This window comes from Canis lupus, chromosome 8 (genome assembly GCF_011100685.1).
Source record: "Canis lupus familiaris isolate Mischka breed German Shepherd chromosome 8, alternate assembly UU_Cfam_GSD_1.0, whole genome shotgun sequence".
NCBI classification, from domain to species: domain Eukaryota; kingdom Metazoa; phylum Chordata; class Mammalia; order Carnivora; family Canidae; genus Canis; species Canis lupus.
This window is the reverse complement of record NC_049229.1, coordinates 26,190,163-26,209,907: the sequence shown is the minus strand read 5'-3', so window position 1 is coordinate 26,209,907 and position 19,745 is coordinate 26,190,163. Positions and strand designations below refer to the sequence as shown.

Genomic DNA, 19,745 nt, shown 5'->3' with positions numbered 1-19,745 from the left:
CATTTAGATTTCTACAAACTAGATTTCAAAGACTTCATATGGAAATAATATAAAATACCTCATTAATATTTTTCTCTATTTGCTGCATATTTAAATGATAATATGTTGGACATATTGAGTTAAATAAAATGTCTTATTAAAATTAACTTAATCTGTTTCTTTTTACCTCTTTAAATGTGGCTTCTAGAAAATTTAAATTGCTTGTGTGGCTTGCATTCTATTTCTGTCAGACAGTGCTGTTATAGAGTATAACTTTGAACTGAAATTGAACGTCAAAGCTTTTAAACTCCCTTATATTAAAATGTTAAAAGCCTCCATTTTAAAACTTTTTGCATTGTTCTTACTTCAGCTTCATTCTTTCCCTTTCCAGTGTGCTTGGTTACTAGGCTCATAGGGTCATCAGTCTCTCTGCCTTGCACCTCCCTATTCAGTTGCTAATTTCTTTGCGGTCACAAGGGTGCCTGAGAAAGATCTGTAATTGGCAGTCCCCTTAACAGTGACCGTGGGGAAAATGTGCCCTTGCTGCAGTGATAGTGCCCACTTGTCAAGGGATCTCTCTACTCACAAGTCTAAAAACTACGTAATTGGCATGGGAGTGAGAAAAAAGAGTGGTATTTGTCCTTGAAAACACTTCTTCCTCTGAGTTTGACTTAGTCATGTAGGAATGGTTTTATCATCTGATAATGAATGCTCCCCCTCCTACCCTTCCTCCCCATTGCTTAGATTTTAAAGGGAGTTATTTAGAAATATGTTTCATTTTCACTACTTTCCCTTAAAAATGTGAGAAAAATCTTTGTTGGGGTGCTCTGAAATGTATTAAACCCATCATATTGTTTTTGCCTTTGCTGCATTTATGCTAGCAATCTATTGATTATTTGTCATATTTTTTCATAATGAAGGAGTCCAGTGAATTGACTTAATTTGAGCATTGCAGGGAAAAAGCACAGTTTTCCAGTTATTAACTCAGCATTATTTAATATATTTGAACACTATGTATATTAGCCAGGATTCTCCAGAGAAACATACATACATATATAGATATATATGAGTATATTTATTATAGGAATTGCCCCATGTGATTCTGGAGGCTGAGAATATTCTGTTTGTAAACTGAGGACCCAGGAAAACTGGTGTTATAATTCAATCTGAGTTCAGAGGCCTAAGAACCAAGGGAGCTGATGGTGTAAATCCTATTCTGAATCTGAAGACCCGAGAACCATGGATATTATGTGTCAAGCAAAGACAGTAGATTTACCTTTCCTCTGCATTTTGTTCTATTTAGGCCCTCAACATATTGGATGATGCCCACTCACGTCTATGAGGATGATATTTACCTATTCAAATACTAATTTCTTCCAGAAACTCCCTCACAGATACACCCAGAAAGGATGTTTTACCAGCTCTCTGGGCATCCCTTAGCCAAGTCAAGTTGACATGTTTAATGAATTACTGCACTATAGATGCTATATACCATTTAAAAAATAGAAGAGAAATTCTTTGGCTTCTGTCTTCAAAGAATTTATACTCGTCTTCATTACCCTCTCAGTCTGGGATGTTGCATGCGGACCTGCACTGGCTCTGCCTGGGATGGGAAGCATTACATGAGAGAAATAAACCTGACTACAATTATCTGGGTTTCATTTGGCTTTTTGTTTGTGTCCATCAATTTCTGATTAAGCTCACCGTTAATGCTTGCATTTTAACTCCAATCATGTTCAGAAAAAGTCATCTTTACTCTCTACTAATTGGCCTATTTTTTCAGTCTTCTAGAGACCAATATCCAGGGCATAAACCAGCTGTCCCTTTCCATGACTATTGTCAGCCTGAAGCCATCAGAATGGACTATGGTTAGTGTGGCTTCTGAGCTCCAAATGTTGTAGAAAAGCCTCCTTTATAGGTTCCCTTGGTCTCTGTGTCATCGTATGTCTAGAAATATTTGAGTTTTTTTTTTTTTTTAACTCTGTGGGTGTTGTTTTGGCTGGGTGGGCTGTTTCCAAGGATTCCTCTGAGCAGAGCACAGGTGAGGCACAGACCAGTGCTTCTAGCTTACTGGCTTTTCTTGTTCTGTCCCAGACTTGCTGGCCCACCTGAGTTGTCACAGTGTGAAGATTCAACTGAAGAGAGCTCTTACAAGCTTCACTCAACACATCCCATTTGTTACTGGGCTATCAAGAAAATAAATGATAGGATGTAAGATGCTTCAGGGGCTAGTGGCACGTATTCACTAGGCCATCGTGTTCCATATGTCAGGGTTGAGAAGGAACCCTATAGCAACTTTTTGTGGGTTGAGGTATTGCTAGGTAAGTAGCACCCAGCTCTTGAGAGAATGAGAATCACCTTAGATAAAATAATTTCTTTTAGTAAAAGTAAAAATTTTTGTCTTGCTACGAATTTCTCAAGTACTTCAAAGACACAATATTCTAAGTCATATATGTGAGCACGCACACAGACACACATATATATTTTAAAGCTTTCAAGTGTAGTATATTTCTTCTTCAAAGATCTATATAGTGTTAAGTGAGTTTGGGGAGAATGTATTACCATCTAGATATCATTAGTGATGGAGAATTTATCAAAAAATATATGGAGGTGCATGTAATGAATGATTAAAAGTGAAAGGCATAGAGAATCCATATAGCTATATTTAACAAATGAATGAGGAGAGATTTTATCTATCCCAATGTATTCTCTCAGTATTATTTAATAGAGAATGTATCTAGAATTTCTAGTTGCAGAAATTTTTCTTTTCTTTCCTTTATTTTTTTAAAGAGATTTTTCTTATATATTTATTTAACTTGTTTCAGAAGAGAGAGGGAGAGAGGGGGTGGAATTTATTCCAGTTTGTGGCCAAGTTGTTCTGGTTGGCTATTGACCTGCAGATCCTGCTGTTTGGTCAGATGATCTCTTTGGATTTCATGAGCAGTTCTACTTAACCTGGCTTGATTTTTTTTTCTTTTGCAACCAATACACATCTGAATCATAAACAATCTTTAGGACTATTTTTCAAAAGACAGTAGGGATTTGACAACATTTTTTCAAATTGCTTAATAATCAATATGAAGGGCTTATTAATTTAGCTTTTTTGGGGAATAATTTCCAGTTATAGGTACTTTTGTGTCTCACTTTAACATAACCTGTTACAGCAAATATGCTCTTGTGCATGTTTTGATAGTGTTTAGTATACAGTGCCAACTAGTATAGATTGAAAATCTCTTTCCTATAAAGTCCAATTTTATGACTGACCTTAGACATTAAATTAAATTTAAACATTAAGTCATTAAGCCATTAAATTGCTAAATCATTAAATCACATTGATTCCATCTTTTCTTTGAAAATGAGAGTTTTTATTTCCTGAAGCTTTCTGTTGTAGCTGGTGCAGTAGGGTGAAGAATGCTCTAGCATTACTGTAGCTGAGGGTAACTGGTGAAGAATGATGTCCAAGTAAAGCATCAGAGAAGAGAGTCTCAGAGGAGGTTGTGCTTCTGGTTCCCAAAGCCTTGGCCTCACCATCTTGGTAGCCTAACAGGTAACACTGGTCCCACTGTCCTGATGGGGTTGTCCCAGGTTGGATGAATAATGACCTACTGTAGCTAGTGGAGAGTCAATGTCTGGTTTGTTTCTTGATTTTATTTCTTCTGAAAGTAAATGGCTTTGATTCTAAATTTAAAAAGATGTCTTTATTTCAATTGAAGCAAACATGATCAGTTTGACTGAGATAAAGATGAGCACTATATAGTTTATAACATCTGAAGCAAATTTTTTTCTGCCCCTTCTTGAGGGTGGAGGACAATTGCTATTTAAAGATACATTTTTCATGAACATTTTTTTTACCTGAACATGAATTATAAGCAGAGCTTTGTCATATGTCACCAACACATTAAACGAGTGTCAAAAAACTTTTCTCAGTGTTAAATACTTCTGTATTGGTTTTTAATTTACACCTACAGTTTATTTGCTGAGAGTTATATTCTAAGTATAAGTACTTAGTATACTAAGTATAAGATAGCACACTTAGATGAAATTCAGCCTGTCTAAAATGTGCTCATTAAGGTTCTCCCTGACTGGGTTTGCCCAGCCTTGAGATATAATAATGTACAGGCTCATCCACTATATGGTTTTGTGGATCATCCTATCTGTGAGGGTTCTTTACATCAGATAATATAACATTTGTCGAGATTGACTGAATTAATGTGATCTATAAACAGTTTACCACAGACATTTCTTTTTTTTTTTTATCACAGACATTTCTATGTGGCAAAGGTTAGATAGTATTTTTGAAACAAATTTCCAGTTTCTTCATAAAGAGGAGGTGATAATTCTGAACCATAGAGTTAAAAATACAGTTTCTCCTATGTTGTTCCTTTTTATGTGCCCCAGTGCTGTGACCTGGGCTGTCTGCCTCACAATCTATGTCTTGCTTCAGGGCCCTTATTACTATATCCTGGGCTTTCCTTAAATACTAGTGAATCACTTATTTATCAAGTGATCCCTGTAGAAGACTTTATTTCCCTTAAACAGGCTATGGAAAAAACGACTGCTTTACTTGTTATTGACAATGCCTCAGTGAGACTCAGAATGTTGTGACTGTATTCTTTCTGAGATCTTTGTTCTCTTTGTGGGTAATAAGAATTTCCTGTGCTGAGGGACCGAGGCAGACAATTAAAAATCTTCATTGGTGAGAAGAGTCATTTTCTTTCTTGAGTCCTGGCCAGAAACAGATTTGTCCCATTTTGCACTCTGATATTTTTTTATAAAGCCCAGAACGCCTTCTTCAAACAACAATACCTCAAAATCATTGCTTAATTACTTCATGCTCTATATCATGTGGGCTTTTAAAGATCAATTTTTTTCCCTCCCTATGGAAAAAAGCAGTACCCAGCATTTTTCCTATATAGTATACAATGACATTTGGTTTACAATGGTGATTTTCAGGTATTTAAGGAAAATTAAAGTTTATTTCTTACTCATTAGGAGCCAAATATGCCTTTAAAAAATTTTTTTTAATATGCCTTTTGATAGAGTTTTGCTTTATTTATCCATAATTTTTTTTGGGGTGGGGGGAGTACCTCAGGAAGCTTTCAGAAGGCTTGACTGAATTGTAGCAGTCATGACAGTAGTCAAGGAGGTTTCATAGCACATGCAAGACTGTGCAGCCATTATGGAAAGACTGTGCATTAATTGATGCAGCCATTATGGAAAACAGTATGGAGTTTTGTCAGAAAGTTAAAAATGCCACAACCATATGATCCAGAAATTCCACTCTGAGGATATATCCAAAGGAAATTAAATCAATACTTTGAAGAGATATCTGTACTCTTATGTTCATTGCAGCATTATTCATAACAGCTAGGATATGAAAACAACCTGAATGTCCAATGATAGATGAGTGAATAAAGACATTTTTAAAAAATATTTTATTATTTATTTATTTATTTATTTGAGAGAGAGAGAGAGAGCGAGCATGAGCCAGGGAGAGGGGCAGAGAGAGAGGGAGAGAGGGAGAGGGAGAAGCAGGCACCCCACTGAGTGCAGAGCCCAATGCAGGACTGTATCCCAGGATCCTGAGATCATGATCTGAGCCAAAGTCAGACACTTAACCAAATGAGCCAACAAGGTGCCCCTACCACAATTTATATATATATAAATATATATAATAGTCATATATATATGACTATTATTCAGTTATTAAAAATAGAAGGAAATCTGATAGTTTGTGACAAGATGGATGAACCCAGAAGGCATTATGCTAAATGAAAAAAGCCAGAAACAGCAAGACAAATTCTTGATATATGATCTCACTTATATGTAGAATCTAAAAATATTGAGCTCATGAAAGCAGAGTGTAGAATGGTGGTTGCCCAGAGTTGGGCACGTTGGGGTTGGTCATATGTGATAAATTTGCAGTTATAAGATAAATAAATTCAGGTGATCTAATATACAGCATGGTGACTATAGTTAACAATAATGTATCCTATACTTGAAATCTACTAACAGAGTAGTGGATCTTAAGTGTTCTTACCACATAGAAAAAATGGTAATTATGTGAGGTGATGGATGTGTTCATCAACTTGATTGTGGTAATCATTTCATAATATATACATAAATCAAATAATCACATTGTATACCTTAAACATATATAATTTTTATTTGTCCATCATACTTGGATAAGGCTAGAAAAAAGAAAACCCCAAACATAGTGATTACACTGCAGGTTCAGGTGTTCCAAAGTTAGCAACAGCAGGCACTGGCAGCACTCTTAACTACTTGATGTGTACAGATAGTGATGTGGGATAAATGATCCTTCTGAGGCCAGTGACATGTGGTGATGCCCTTAGGGCACTGGAAAGGGATGTAAAAGTAAGCCTGAGTGGCTTTCTGTGTCTTTGAATTTGGTTAAGCAATACAATTGCCTGTTGGAGATGTCTTGTAGACTGAAGAGTATGACAGATGGAGGACTGAGGGAAATGGGAAAATTCAGAGCAGTGTGATGGACCTAAATTAGATGGTAATAGGTGACCACTTTGGACAGTGTCCTTGTATGAGAGCAGATGACCAAGAACTTTGTGGGTAAGTTGATGAGGAGTTCAGATGGATAGTCTGTTAGAGTGATCTTGAAGAGTGTCCCAAAGTGTACTACATTGGGATTCTGTTAGTTGAGAAATGGATTTTTTAAATATTCATTGTTGAGGAAGAACATGGGACCAATGGGGAGGATAGAAAGTAATGAAGCTAATAAGAAACATTGAGATGTAATTGAGGATAATGCCATGGAGGGTCATTACTATGTTTCCTATAGAATGGTTCTGGAAAGTGTAAAGATTAGATACCAGGATGATGGGTCCATTGGACGGACCCCCTATAGAGGCTGGTTCTTCAGCACTTGAGTGTTTTTGTCTTATTTACTATGAGGTAACCTAGTGACCTGCCCTTTCCTTATAATACTTATATGGGTTCTCTTACATGGAACTCAATATTAAACAATTAATATTGATTATTAGTATTTTGGTTATTTTGAGTCTTATGTTGAGAATTACTCTTGTGTGCATTGTGAGAGAAAGCGGTAGTTAAACAAGACAATCTGTTAGGATTCATATTGAAAATACTAGAACTTCAATTTAAATTTGTTATGTATTACATATGTGAGAGAGATGATAAGCTTTACTAATATTTAATATGCAGATTGACCCTGGCTCCTTTCCTTAGTGTATGTATCACACATCATATGTCACAAATGGATGAGATGGAAGGTGTCGGGGTTCTACAGTTTGGTGCCCTCACTCCCATGACCTTTTGTGGTATTTTGCAGTTCAGATGTACCTCGTTAAGTAGATCTCTGGATTAAATGGATTAATTAGATGTAAATAAGAACCTCACAAAATGAACAAGTGGCTTAAAAAAGATTCTAAGCAAAGAATTTGGATTGAAGATAAACTAGTGATACTAGAGAACCACCAAGAAATTGCAGTGGATACTCTTAATTTTAACTCTTTATCACATCACAAAACAATCACAATTTGAGACTATCAAGAATAGTTTAAAAAACAAACCACTGTTAATGATCAATCTCATCCAAAGTACATATTAAGTCAAATAATAGTAGCAGAGAACAGTAGTTCATGTATATATTTATAAGTAAATAAATATACATGTATTGGAAGTGAGTACTCAAAATTTTTCCCCAAGGGGATGAATATGTGATCAAAGAATTTAGACACTGATGCTCTTGATGATTTCTGCAGTATGAATACTGCAAGCATGCTTTTCAATCTTCTAATACCTTATCTAAAGTCACTAAGATACTTAGATCTACAACGTTCAGTTCTGTTAGAGAAAGTTCCACATATATTCTGAAGCCTTGACTACGATGAGGCAATGTGATTTTGCTCCTATGAGCTCCTAGGCACTTGAATCACTCCCATTTTACTTTTCTGGCAGCTTATACAGTTTTGGTCATCCCAAGAGGCTTCCTTGCCAGCAACAGCCCTTTCTTTACTGCTATCATTAGGAAGACTGCCTTTTTCCATCTAAAAAGCAGGACAAACCTGTAAGAGTGGAACATGGAAAAACAGACATGTCTTGAAAATCTGGGATGTATGATTGCCATGGCTAAAAGTGTTTGGTATAAATGAATACCAGACAATGAGAAGCTCCAGGTTATTCTGTTGACTGTTTGAGACAAGACTCTTCTCAAGTACTAGGTTATGTGGAAGGATGGGCTCTCTGTGTTGCCTCTTTAAACACTGCATGCACTTAAACTTCTGTACGGAAAACAAACAAACAAACAAACAAACAAAAAAACCAAACTTCTGTGCGGTAACCACCCAGTTTTCCAGGCTTGTGTTCAGTTGGAATATGACTCACAATATGTAAATGAGGCAGTAATCGTGTCTGCACTTTAAAAGGTGCTGGATCTGAGATCGAGACAAATTTGGCATGTTTTACATCCTATGTTCTTAATTATTTGATTAGAGTTGATTACTCTTCAGTTCCACTAGGAAATGTAATTGGGTAGGCATCTGTAATTTGGTTTTGTGTGTTTGTTTTGGTGCATGTGTTTTTATGTGGATGTTTGTGTGTTTTCAGTTTTCTTCCCAATACTCACTGTGTAAGCAGATGCTAAAAAGGAAGATGACTTCCACCCTACCATGATGGCTCTGGGTGTGGATATAAGTAGTTTCTCTGACTCAGATTCCTGCCCTTCCCAGCTGATTTATTGTAGTCCTTTTGAGGGTTTTTGGTCATTTATTTTATGACCAGTCTTTCACATCTGCTTTTTAGATCATATTTAGCTTTTAGGATGTCTTAGAAGAATATTACTTTAAAAAATATTTTCTCCAGAGATTGTTTTATATAGTGGAAGTTTCTTTGCTAAACAAGTTTTGTATAACTTAAGCAGCTCTATAGTAGAAAAATATAATGAATTATACCAGACAGGTAATAAGCCTGAGGCATATCTTTGAAAGAACTCAGAATCCATCATTCAAAGAGAAGTTGTCAATTATAATTTCATTGAAGACTTTCTGACATAACCAGCAGGCTGTCTTTTTCATTTTATTTGTTTTGAATGATGTTATGGATTCACTAAATAGATTTCCTTTTATTTTTTACAAATAGAAACTAACTGAATTAATAAATGTCAATTGTAGTAGGTTCAGATTGACCAGGCACAGATCATATTTGGATAAATACAATAAGGTTTATTTATCTAGAGGTTATAGAAAGAGGGCATAGCAACATTTTCCAGGTCACCTAAAAAGGACCTCCCCAGCAGGCACACTATTGTGGATGAGAAATCCAAATAACTCTTGGATACACAAAAACTTCTGGAAGCTTAGTAATTCCTTCCATGCCTAGCCTTTTATACTTGAAGATGGAGAAATTCTGCTTGCATATTTTGGGTGTGAATTGAGACCACTCATCTGAGCCAAATATGTCTCACCTGTGCTGGTATTAAAAAATATACAGAAGGAAGAAAAATATATATACAGAAGGTCTCCTGTGTGTGGTTCAGTAAAGCACACTTAGGCTTGAAATACAATCTCATTTATCATTCTTGGGCTCCCTAGGCCCATACAGTTTGAACTTCTGGTTTTCCTGAACTGAGAGCTGCAAAACAAGGATGGGGTCAGTTACCCAGACAATTGCAGACTTAGGCTAATAGCTCTTGAGACAAGTAGTAGGATTATCATGCACCTGTCCATCATAAACGAAAATGAAAATTCAAACTACCTATAGTCACTCCACTAAGAGATACGCAGCATTAACATTTTGGGAGGTATTTTTTCCAGGCATTTCCTAACAAATCATACTAGGATACTATTTAGTAATTTGTTTTTACCCTAACAAAATATTATAGATACCTTTTCATATTAATAAATATTGAGCTGTAATTATATAATTATTTTAATCACTATGTAATATTTTTTATATACCATTTAGTTTTTATTACCATTTTGCCAATCAGCTGTTGATTAGCATTTATGTTGTTTTTATCTTTTTGCTATTATAAATATGCTACGTTGAATCTCCTTATAGTTACACCTTTTAGCTACACCTTTAGTGTAAAGGTGTATAGTTACACCTTTAGCTTTTGTCATTTTAATTTCTTTCTTTTCTTCTATCAAATTCTCTCACATTTGGTGTGAACAAACAACTCAAGATGTAATGACATTGTTAAATGCTTCATGAAGGATAAATTGTAACTCTAGATAGTCTGTTGTACAACTAATGTTTAGATACTGGCTACAGGTAGAGGGTAGTCTAAATTAAAGCTAATTTAACCAAGAAAAATGATGTTTAGAGCAGGGAGGATTCTTTTTGTCTTCAAGGTCAAGTACATATTAAGTACAGATCAAGTACAGAAATATTTACCTCTTTTAGATGTGTAGTTCTATGAATATCAGTAAGTATGCATAGTCAGGTAACTTCCTTATTGAACCTTTTCCTTACCCCAAAATATTTCCTCATGCCTTTTTGTAGCCACTCCTCTCTTGCAACCCTAGCCCCTGGCAACCACTAATTTTCTTGTCGTATGGTTTTTGTCTTTTCTGAAATGTCATATAAAGGAGATTGTACAGCATGTAAGTTTCTCAGTCTGGCTTCTTCTCATAGCACAATGCATTTGACATTCATCTATATCATGCTATGTATTAGTATAGCTTGTTCCTTTTTACTTACCAGTTGATAGACATTGGGCTGTTTCTAGTTTTTTTGGTGGTCATGAATAAAGCTGTTAAAAACATGTACATACAAGTTTTCATATGGATATATGTTTTATTTTCTTTGGATAAAACTTAGGAGCAGGATTGCTGGATTGTATGCTAAGAGTATTTTTAGCTTTATAAGAAACTGCCAAACTTTTCAACAGTGACTTTACCATTCTGCACGACCACCAGCAATGTATAAGTTTTCCAGGTGCTCTGCATCCTCACCAGCACTTAGCATTGTCAGTCTTTTCTTCCTTTCTTTTAAAATTTTATGTATTGTAACAGGTAGGTAGTCATATATCACTATGGTTTGAATCTGCATCTTCCTAGTGACTAAAGATGTTGAGCATCTTTTTATCCTTTCCCCCCTCCATATATATAAATAAATATATAAATATATAAATATATATATTTATATATATATCTTTCCTGATGGAGTGTTCAATTTTTTCCCATTTTTAAAAATGAGATTTTTTAAATTATTGAGTTTTGAGAGTTATTCAAGATATGTCATCTCAAACACCACTCTTTGAAAAGGCTGTTAGAGAGAAGCACTCTGGGAATGGTGTAGTTAAGACCTCTAAAAGTCTTCTCTTCCACAGAAGCAGCAAAAACACTAGCAACAATTGTGAAAATTAACCTTCTTAGAACTCTGAAAATGAACCAAAGGCTTGCCACATTATGAGGGCCATTTATTCAAGAAAAATGGCTGGATCTCTGTAAGAACAGCAAGCTCTATGGCATTTCGACTTACTCTATTCCTATCCTCTTTCCAAGTTCTGCTGTAGCCTTGAAAACCAGCAGCCTCACAAGCATGGCAGTTAGGGAAATGCAGCCTAGTGCACTGAACAGGAAAAATAAAAGCCCATCCCCAGAGAACTGTCAGTATTTGACCTGTCTGGCAGCTTCTTATAAAAGACCCCTTCACAGAGGTTGTCTCTATTTGATTTAGCTTTGAGCTCACTTAGTGGAAAAAAAGCCTTTCTCTAGGATGCTTGTCAAAAACAGAATAATCAGCTTCAATTGTTTAACGCTCAGCTGCATGAGATAATAATACCAGTTGGGGCAAACAAGGGGCTGGACAAAAAATAGTAAAATATGGGGAATGAGATGTATAGAGGGGCTTGGGATAGCTCTGACATATTTCTGGGATTATAGAAGCCTATGCATATGTGTAGGGCTGTGCAGTGCCCAGAAAAGATGTGGGAACATCCTAATTTCTCATCTCTGGCTGACCTTTACCCTCTGCACAAGCAGGAAGTAAAGAATGAAGTAGATTTCAGACTGCCAGGGTATTGAAGTCATGCCTCAACACCCACTCAAGACCCTCTTCAAAGCCTGGGAGACTTACTGGTTCAAAGCATTCAATGAAATTTCTGTTCAATCCTTAGCTAAATGAACAGAGACTTCAGTAGCTTCACATCACAAAGAATACAGGCTTTACAGAATTTATAGTTAAGGGAAGTCACTAAACAAACAAGTAGCAGCAATAACAACAACAAGCAGCAAAACCAAAACTCTGTGTGTGTGTGTGTGTGTGTGTGTGTGTATGTGTGTTGTGGGGAGGAGGACCTTATTTTCAGAGTTGCCACATTATATTATTTAAAATGGCCAATTTTCAACAAAACACTATGAGACATACAAGAAACAGGATACTCTGGCCCATTCATAGGAAAAAAGGAGCCATTGGAAACTGTTGCTGAGGAAGATTTCAGCAATACTATATATAAACCAACTAGACCTAATAGACATCTAAGGAATGTCTCCACCCCAAAATAGCAGAATACAAATTCTTCTCAAGTGCATGGGAACATTTTTAGATCGACCATATGTTAGGCCATAAAACATGTCTTAATAAGATCCAGAAGTTTTCACTGGTGAAGTCTATGAATGTTAAAGAAGAATTAATACAAATTCTTCACAATATCTTCCAAAAAAAAAAAAAAAAAGAAAAAGAAAAGAAAAAAAGAAATGGAAGAGGATTGCCTCCCAACTCATGCTATGAGGTCAGTATTACCTTGTTACCAAAATCAGACAAAGGCATCAAAAGAAAAGAAAACAGATCAATATTCCTTATGAATAAAACATAAAAAATCAATAAAATACTAGCAAACCAAATCCAATAACATAAAACAGGATACTATACCATGACCAACTGGGACTTATCCCGGGATTGCAAAGTTGTTTAACATATGAGAATGAATCAAAGGAAACAATAGAGTGAAGAAGCAACCTATGAAATGAGAAAGACATTTACAAACCATATATCTCATGAGGTGTTAATTTCTAAAATAAGTAAGGAATTCTTATACGTCAATAGCAAAAAAACAAAAACAAAATCAAAAGCTCAAAGGCAAAGGACTTGAATAGATACTTCTCCAGAGAAGATATATGAATGGCCAACAGGTATGAAAAGGTGCTCAACATCACTGATCATCAAGGAAATGGAAATCAAAACTATGAGATACCACCTCACACCTGTTAAGATGGCTATTATTAAAACAAAACAAAACAAAACAAAAACACCTGAAGAGAACAAGTCTTGGCAAGATTGTGGTGAAATTGAAGCCCTCATACACTGTTGATGGAAATGTAAAATCATGGGGCCTCTACAGAAAATGGCAGGGAGGTCTCTAAAAAAGTAAAGATATGTAAAATACATAATGGAATGTTATTCAGCCTTAAAAATGAAATATTACCATTTGCAATAACAGAATGGACCCAGAAAACATTATGCCACACATACACACATATAATTCAGCACTAATAGTGAGTTCAGCAAGACTGCAGAATATAAGACCAATATACACAAATGAGTTGTTTTTCCATATATTCACTAGCAACAAACAACTCAAAAATGAAATTGAGAAAGCAATTCCATTTGCAGTAGCATCAAAAAGAATAAATATGATTAGTAATAAATTAAAATAAGTGTGAAAATTGTACACATAAAATCATAAAATGTCATTAAAAGAAATTAAAGAAAACCTCAATAAATGGGATGATATCCTGTGTTCATTGATTAGAAGAGTATTATAAAAATAGAAATACTCTTCAACGTTACCTACAGATTCAATACAATTCTTAACAAACCCACTGCCTATTTATTTATTTATTTATTTATTTATTTATTTATTTATTTATTTTTAAACCCAGATGCTTTTACAGCAGAGATTGATAGGCTGATCTGAAAAGCCATTGAAATGCAAGCGACTTGGAATAGCCAAACTAATCTTGAAAAAGAAGAACAAATTTGGAGGACTCATAGGCCAGAAATAACCTTTACTTTTATGGTGAGTTGATTTTTTTTTTAAGATTTTATTTATTTATTCATGAGAGACACAGAGAGAGAGCAAGAGAGGCAGAGACACAGGCAGAGGGAGAAACAGGCTCTATGCAGGGAGCCCAACATGGGACTCAATCCTGAGACTCCAGGATCACACCCCGGGCTAAAGGCAGACGCTAAACCCACTGAGCCACTCAGGGATCCCATGGTGAGTTGATTTTTGACAAGTATGTCAAAACAATTTAAGGAGTAAAGAATAGTCATTTGAAGATATGATGCTGAACAACTGTGTATTCCCTAGCACAATAATGAGGTTAGACCCCTAACTAACAGCCAGAGACAAAAATTAACTCAAAATCAATCATAAAGCTAAATGTAAGAGATAAAAATATAAATCTCTTAGAAGAAAGCCTGGAGCAAATCTTTGTGACCATGAGTTTGGCAATGATTACCTAGATATGACAAATGACAAAAGAAAAAAACAGATAAATTGGACTTCACTCTTCTTTTTTCTCTAGACTCACCTTTCTAAAGTGAGTTTTATTATATGTGAATTAAATCTCAGTAAAGCTGTTATCAAGAAGACTGTTAGAATTGGAACAATTTTTAAAATACCTCACAGAAAAGAAAGCTTGCCCATTGTCTTTATCCATAGTCTAAGAAAGCTTGCTTTAAAAATGTACAGAAAAACAAATATTTCACTTCTGAGAATGAATTACAAGGCAATATACTACCTTGGTTTTTGGTTGACTTTAATACAGAGCATTGTGGGAGTTACACACAGCAAACACAGGTCCCCAGAGAATGTTTGCCATTGTGTAAGCTGTGACCTAGAGTATGGACTAGACAAAGAAATTGAATCTAGAAATCGTGTTTTGGACAAAAAACACTTGACAAATGATTATAGAAAATCTTAGAGACTTATGGCCTACGTAAGAGAGTAATGGAATTTATTTTACCTCTTTCAGCTTTCCACAAGAAGATAAAAAAGTGTACTGGGAAAGGTAACTCCCATTGGACTGTTTCATGAAAGCTCATGAAAGGACCTGTTAAATCTTTCAGAGAATATATCTTCTTGAACATTTTCTACAGAAGAATAGCTGAGAGGATGAGAGAAGAAAGAAACAATGAAGTTGGGTGGGAGGTGAGGTTGTCTAGACCCCTGAAAAGAAGCATCAGTCAAAATGCCTTTGTTTCATTACCAGGGACTCACTACCAACTTCCAAACCAGCTGCAATAACCCAGTTTCTAGTTCTGCTTACACCAGAAATAAAGGCTGGGTGCCAGAAGCTGCAAGCTCCAAGAAAGCTTTCCCGATTCAGTTTTCACCGGTTTGATGCAGTTCTGATACTGTGCTAAAGCTCCAGATGACCTTGGGATCATTACTATCCAATTGTAATAACCAAAAACACACCAGCCAACCCATGGACAGATTGGACTGTGCCCATTCGAGAGAAGAAAAGAGGTGATGACGCTTTGATTCTGAGGAGCCTCCTGCCCTTTCCAGGAAAAACCCGGAGGTCAGCTTGCTTACCAGCGCCCTTAATTACCCTAATGTCATAAAACCATGACCATGAGACCTAATGGGGAGAAATGTGCCTTTACAGCATAAGCTGACCTTGTCCGTTCTTTGGCCACTCAATAAATTACCTACTTGCCATAAAATACTGGTTAGTTGTTTGACAAATGGCGTTGAGTAGGAAAAAAAGCTACTCCTCGGTAACAGTACAGAAATCACAAGCTGAGAAGTTTCCATTCCTCCACTGGGAGAATGATTAGGCCCACTATGAGATTGGCTGGTGAAATCTCTATATGGAAGAAGGGTGTTAGTTCTTGACATTTGTCATGGGTTAGATAGGAATTACTCTGTATTGTTTTGATCTAGAATCATCGGATGGATTGTGCTTCCTGGATGGAATAAGGCTTTGAATATCAGAGTTGTGTATGATGTTTCAGTCGTGGATCCTTCTAAATTTGGGGCTCTTTCTTCTGTGTCTAACAGTTGTTTTGTCCATTATTCCATGTATAAGATAGCTGTAGACTGAGAGGAAGACAGAAAAGACAAAGAGTCCTAAAAGAATTGATGGTTAGTCTTTTTTAGTTTTGTGCCCTATTTGCCCAGGTAGAATTAAAGGGCTTTTTAGACAGTGTTGATCATGCAGTAGTAATAATGACTAACACTTCTTGGGGTATTCATAGCTTCCATGAAGTGTCCCATGTAATCCTTACAATAGCCCTATGATATAGGTAGCATCATGATTCCATTTCAGAGATGGGAAGTAGATCCCTAAACTCGCCCAAGGTCATGTAACTAGTAAGTATACACTTAGGATATGAACGGAGGAGGTTGCACAGGTTCCAAGGACCCATTCTTTACTATTAATCAGTATATGTTTTATATGACATTTTCTCTATACTGTTGTTTAGTATCCACAACTCACACAGATTGTAATCACTTGATTGCCAACAAAATGAAATAAAATCATAAGCCATAGTAAACAAAGTCATAAGGAGCAGCATAGCATCGAGCCCATAATAAAATATCAAATTGTTGGGTTTTCTGGGAGGAGTGGGGCTTGAGTCAGGTTTAAAAACATGTTCTCAATATTTCTGTGCAAAAGAATTACTTGGTGGTATTAGTCAGAAATGCGGATCTTTTGGCTCCTTCTCCCAAAGATTGTAATTCAGGTCTGGGGGTAGTAACTTGGGAATTTGCCTTTTAAAAACAACCCAGTTCATTCTGATGCAAATTATGGGCCACTGGCCACTAGCCCATAATTTGCGAGCCAGTGGTTTTTTTTTTTTTTTTTTTTTTTTTAAGATTTTATTTCTTTATTCATGAGAGATACATGCAGAGAGAGAGAGGCAGAGGCATAGGCAGAGGGAGAAGCAGGATCCCCATGGGGAACCTGATATAGGACTCGATCCCAGGACTCCAGGATCACAACCTGGGCCAAAGGCAGACACTCAACCACTGAGCCACCCAAGTGCTTGAGAGCTGGTGTCTTAAAGATTGTGGGACTTAGTGAGTAAAAAGGAAGAAAAAGTAGGGCATTCAGGCAGTGATGTGATAATAATGTGATCCATGTAGGTGAATAGGGACAATAATGGCCAGACCAATTTGCCCCAAGTAGTCAGTTCTGATGGTTGTTGTTTCATTTATTTACTTTTCCAAACATTTGAGCACGAATTGAGTGCTGCTTACTGCTAGCACTCTGGGAATACAAGGATGAATAATAGCATAGTCCTCTTTCTCAGGAAGTTCATCTTATAGAGGGGCCAGCACACACACACACACACACACACACACACACACGCACGCGCACACACACACACACAGGCCGTACAACAGCACAGTGGTGAATGTATCTGCTTGCTATGGGGAGGCTACAGAAAAAGGGCAGAAACAAAACCAAGATGAGCTTTGAAGAATGGCTGGGATTTGAACACCAAGACAGATGGGTATAGGGTAGTTCAAAGTGAGTGAACTATGTGACAAAACACACTATGATGGAAAAATGCAGAAAAAGTTCTGCCATGACAGAGTGTGGATTGGGCATGAAGTACGTGAGAAGCCATAATGGGAAAGATGAGTGGAAGGATGTGTGTGGACTAGATCGAGGAAAGCCGTAAGTGTTAAGGCAGGAATTTGGACTTACTTTTACCAGCGATGGGAGCCATAGGAAGTTTTGGTCAGGGGCTGTGAATTCAGTGAATTCAGTCAGTAGTAATGAGTAAACTGGATTTGTGTGATTAGAGGAATCATCTTGGAATACTTAGGAAAGTATAAGTTCTCAAGCCCCTCTGTGGTAGATTCTGACTTAGTAGGTCATGGGCAAGGCCTAGAAACTGTTATTTACAAAACAAACAAACAAACAAACAAACAAACAAATCCCTGCAAAGCAAAACAACCCCAAGCCCTCATGATTCTCACAATCAGGAGTATTTGGGAAACACTGAAATAAGGAAAGCCTACAGTTTGGATGAGAAGTAGTGTACAGACTGGGTGGTGTTCAGATTGATTCTACTGGAACAGAGAGGCTTAGTAGCTACTACAGAGGTAGAGTTAGTACGGCTTAGTGCCTGGATAGAAGAGAGAAGGAGGAGACAGTGACTAAAAAGATGTTTTGCCTGAATTTCTGGAAGATACTGGTGCCATTAGTCTCACTAGGGAAACAATCTTTAAGGCTGAATAATAAAAGTGCTGATTTTGAGATGCCATTAGGAGACTTCTTCATGCATTTGGGTCTGTATCTCTGGACAGATTTTGGGAGTGGAAGTGTGGATTTGGGAGTCATCAGATAAAAGATAATAATTGAGGATACATGATAGATTCAGAGGGATAAGACCTGGCTACAAAACCTAGGAGAAACCAGGAGAAGGAGAGGGTCAATCTGAGAGCAGAGAAGGTTGTAAATGAGTGCAGTGTTAGGAAATCAAGGGAGAGAAAGTTTTAAGGGGGAGAATCGTCAAGTGTTAAACGCTGAAGGCAAGCACTTCTGTTTCGTGATGTTAGCCTTGTAATTTCGCTGTGACTTAATTCTTAGAGTTGTGATAGACGTGGAAAATTTTAACATGAAAGCAGCTGGATCAGTCTGATTGACAGGTAACTTTACAGAGGCACCAGAATTGTAATTCTCCCTCTTTCTTATAGTCTCTTGAGGATGAAAATTGTATGTGTACCTTTAATTGCCTGATTAATTCAAGGTGGTTTATTTGTGTGACATACTTAATTCTTTCAATTGGCCAGTCATTTTTATACATGTAGTTTTCAATGGTTTCTTGTAATACTTCAAATTTATGTAATTTTAAAAGCTTGTCCTATGAATTGCTGTGCCATTCTATATCTTTCTGTTGTCATAGCAACTGATTATAGTCACCTCCTTTTCACCTGAATCTCTCAGTCTGGTCACTGAAAATTGCATGCAAATGTGAGCTCCCACATCTTATGGGAAGGGCAGGATGAATGGGGGGCTTCTGATTTGCTTCTTCTCTGATAAGAGGGCTAAAATTGGGAGGGTGTGAGAACAGCTTCTGTTTTCCAGAAGGTTAGAGGAAAGGAAAGTCTTGATTGGAAGCGACAAGTAGTGGCAGCGGGAAGGGAGGAGAGAGGCCTGGGGTCTGAGAAGGAAAGTAAGAGGGCGACAGGGGACTGTCCCAGACTGAGGAGTAACCCGGGGCTTGAATGTGGCAGGAGTCTGTGGGCTCCCAGGCTTGCCCACTCAGAGCCCTGAAAGTGTCCATCACTAACTCTGCCTCAGCTCATGAAAGCAGCCAGCACAGACTTGGAGCTGATGGAGTCCTCTTCCTGTCCTGGAGGTAGGAAACCATGATGGGCTGGGAGAGACTCTGCCCTTACCCTCTCCAGGGCTGCAGAAGGGCGTGGAGGGTTCCTGCCCCAAGATGAAACTTGGAATACATTTTCCTATCGTACCATTTCTGAAAGAAAGCAATAGGTACAATGACAAGATTGTATTCAGCCACATTCTGAGTTGACTAGGCTTTTGTAGACCAGTCTGACAGCTAGAGTACGAAGATTTAAAGAATGGCCTTTGGAATCTTGTGGTTCTGAGTTTCAATTCCTGTAGGACCACTTGCTCTTTGTGTGACCTTGGACAAATTACTTAACCTTTCAATGACTCCATTTTCTTACATCTAAAATGGGTATAATTATATGTTCCTCATAGTGTTTTAATGATTTGCTGAGATTATATATACAAAACACTATGCATTGTGTCTAGCATATAACAAAC

General features: G+C 36.9%; 1 long non-coding RNA gene across 1 annotated transcript in view; it reads left to right on the top strand.

The window, feature by feature from the left end:
- LOC111097022 overlaps positions 1–15,646 on the top strand; it is an 85,754-nt gene extending 70,108 nt beyond the window's left edge. The window contains exons 2-3 of the long non-coding RNA XR_005363222.1: positions 13,863–13,999; positions 14,961–15,646. This is a non-coding gene — a long non-coding RNA (uncharacterized LOC111097022). The remainder of the gene's footprint in view (positions 1–13,862; positions 14,000–14,960) is intronic.
- Positions 15,647–19,745: the final 4,099 nt, after the last annotated feature.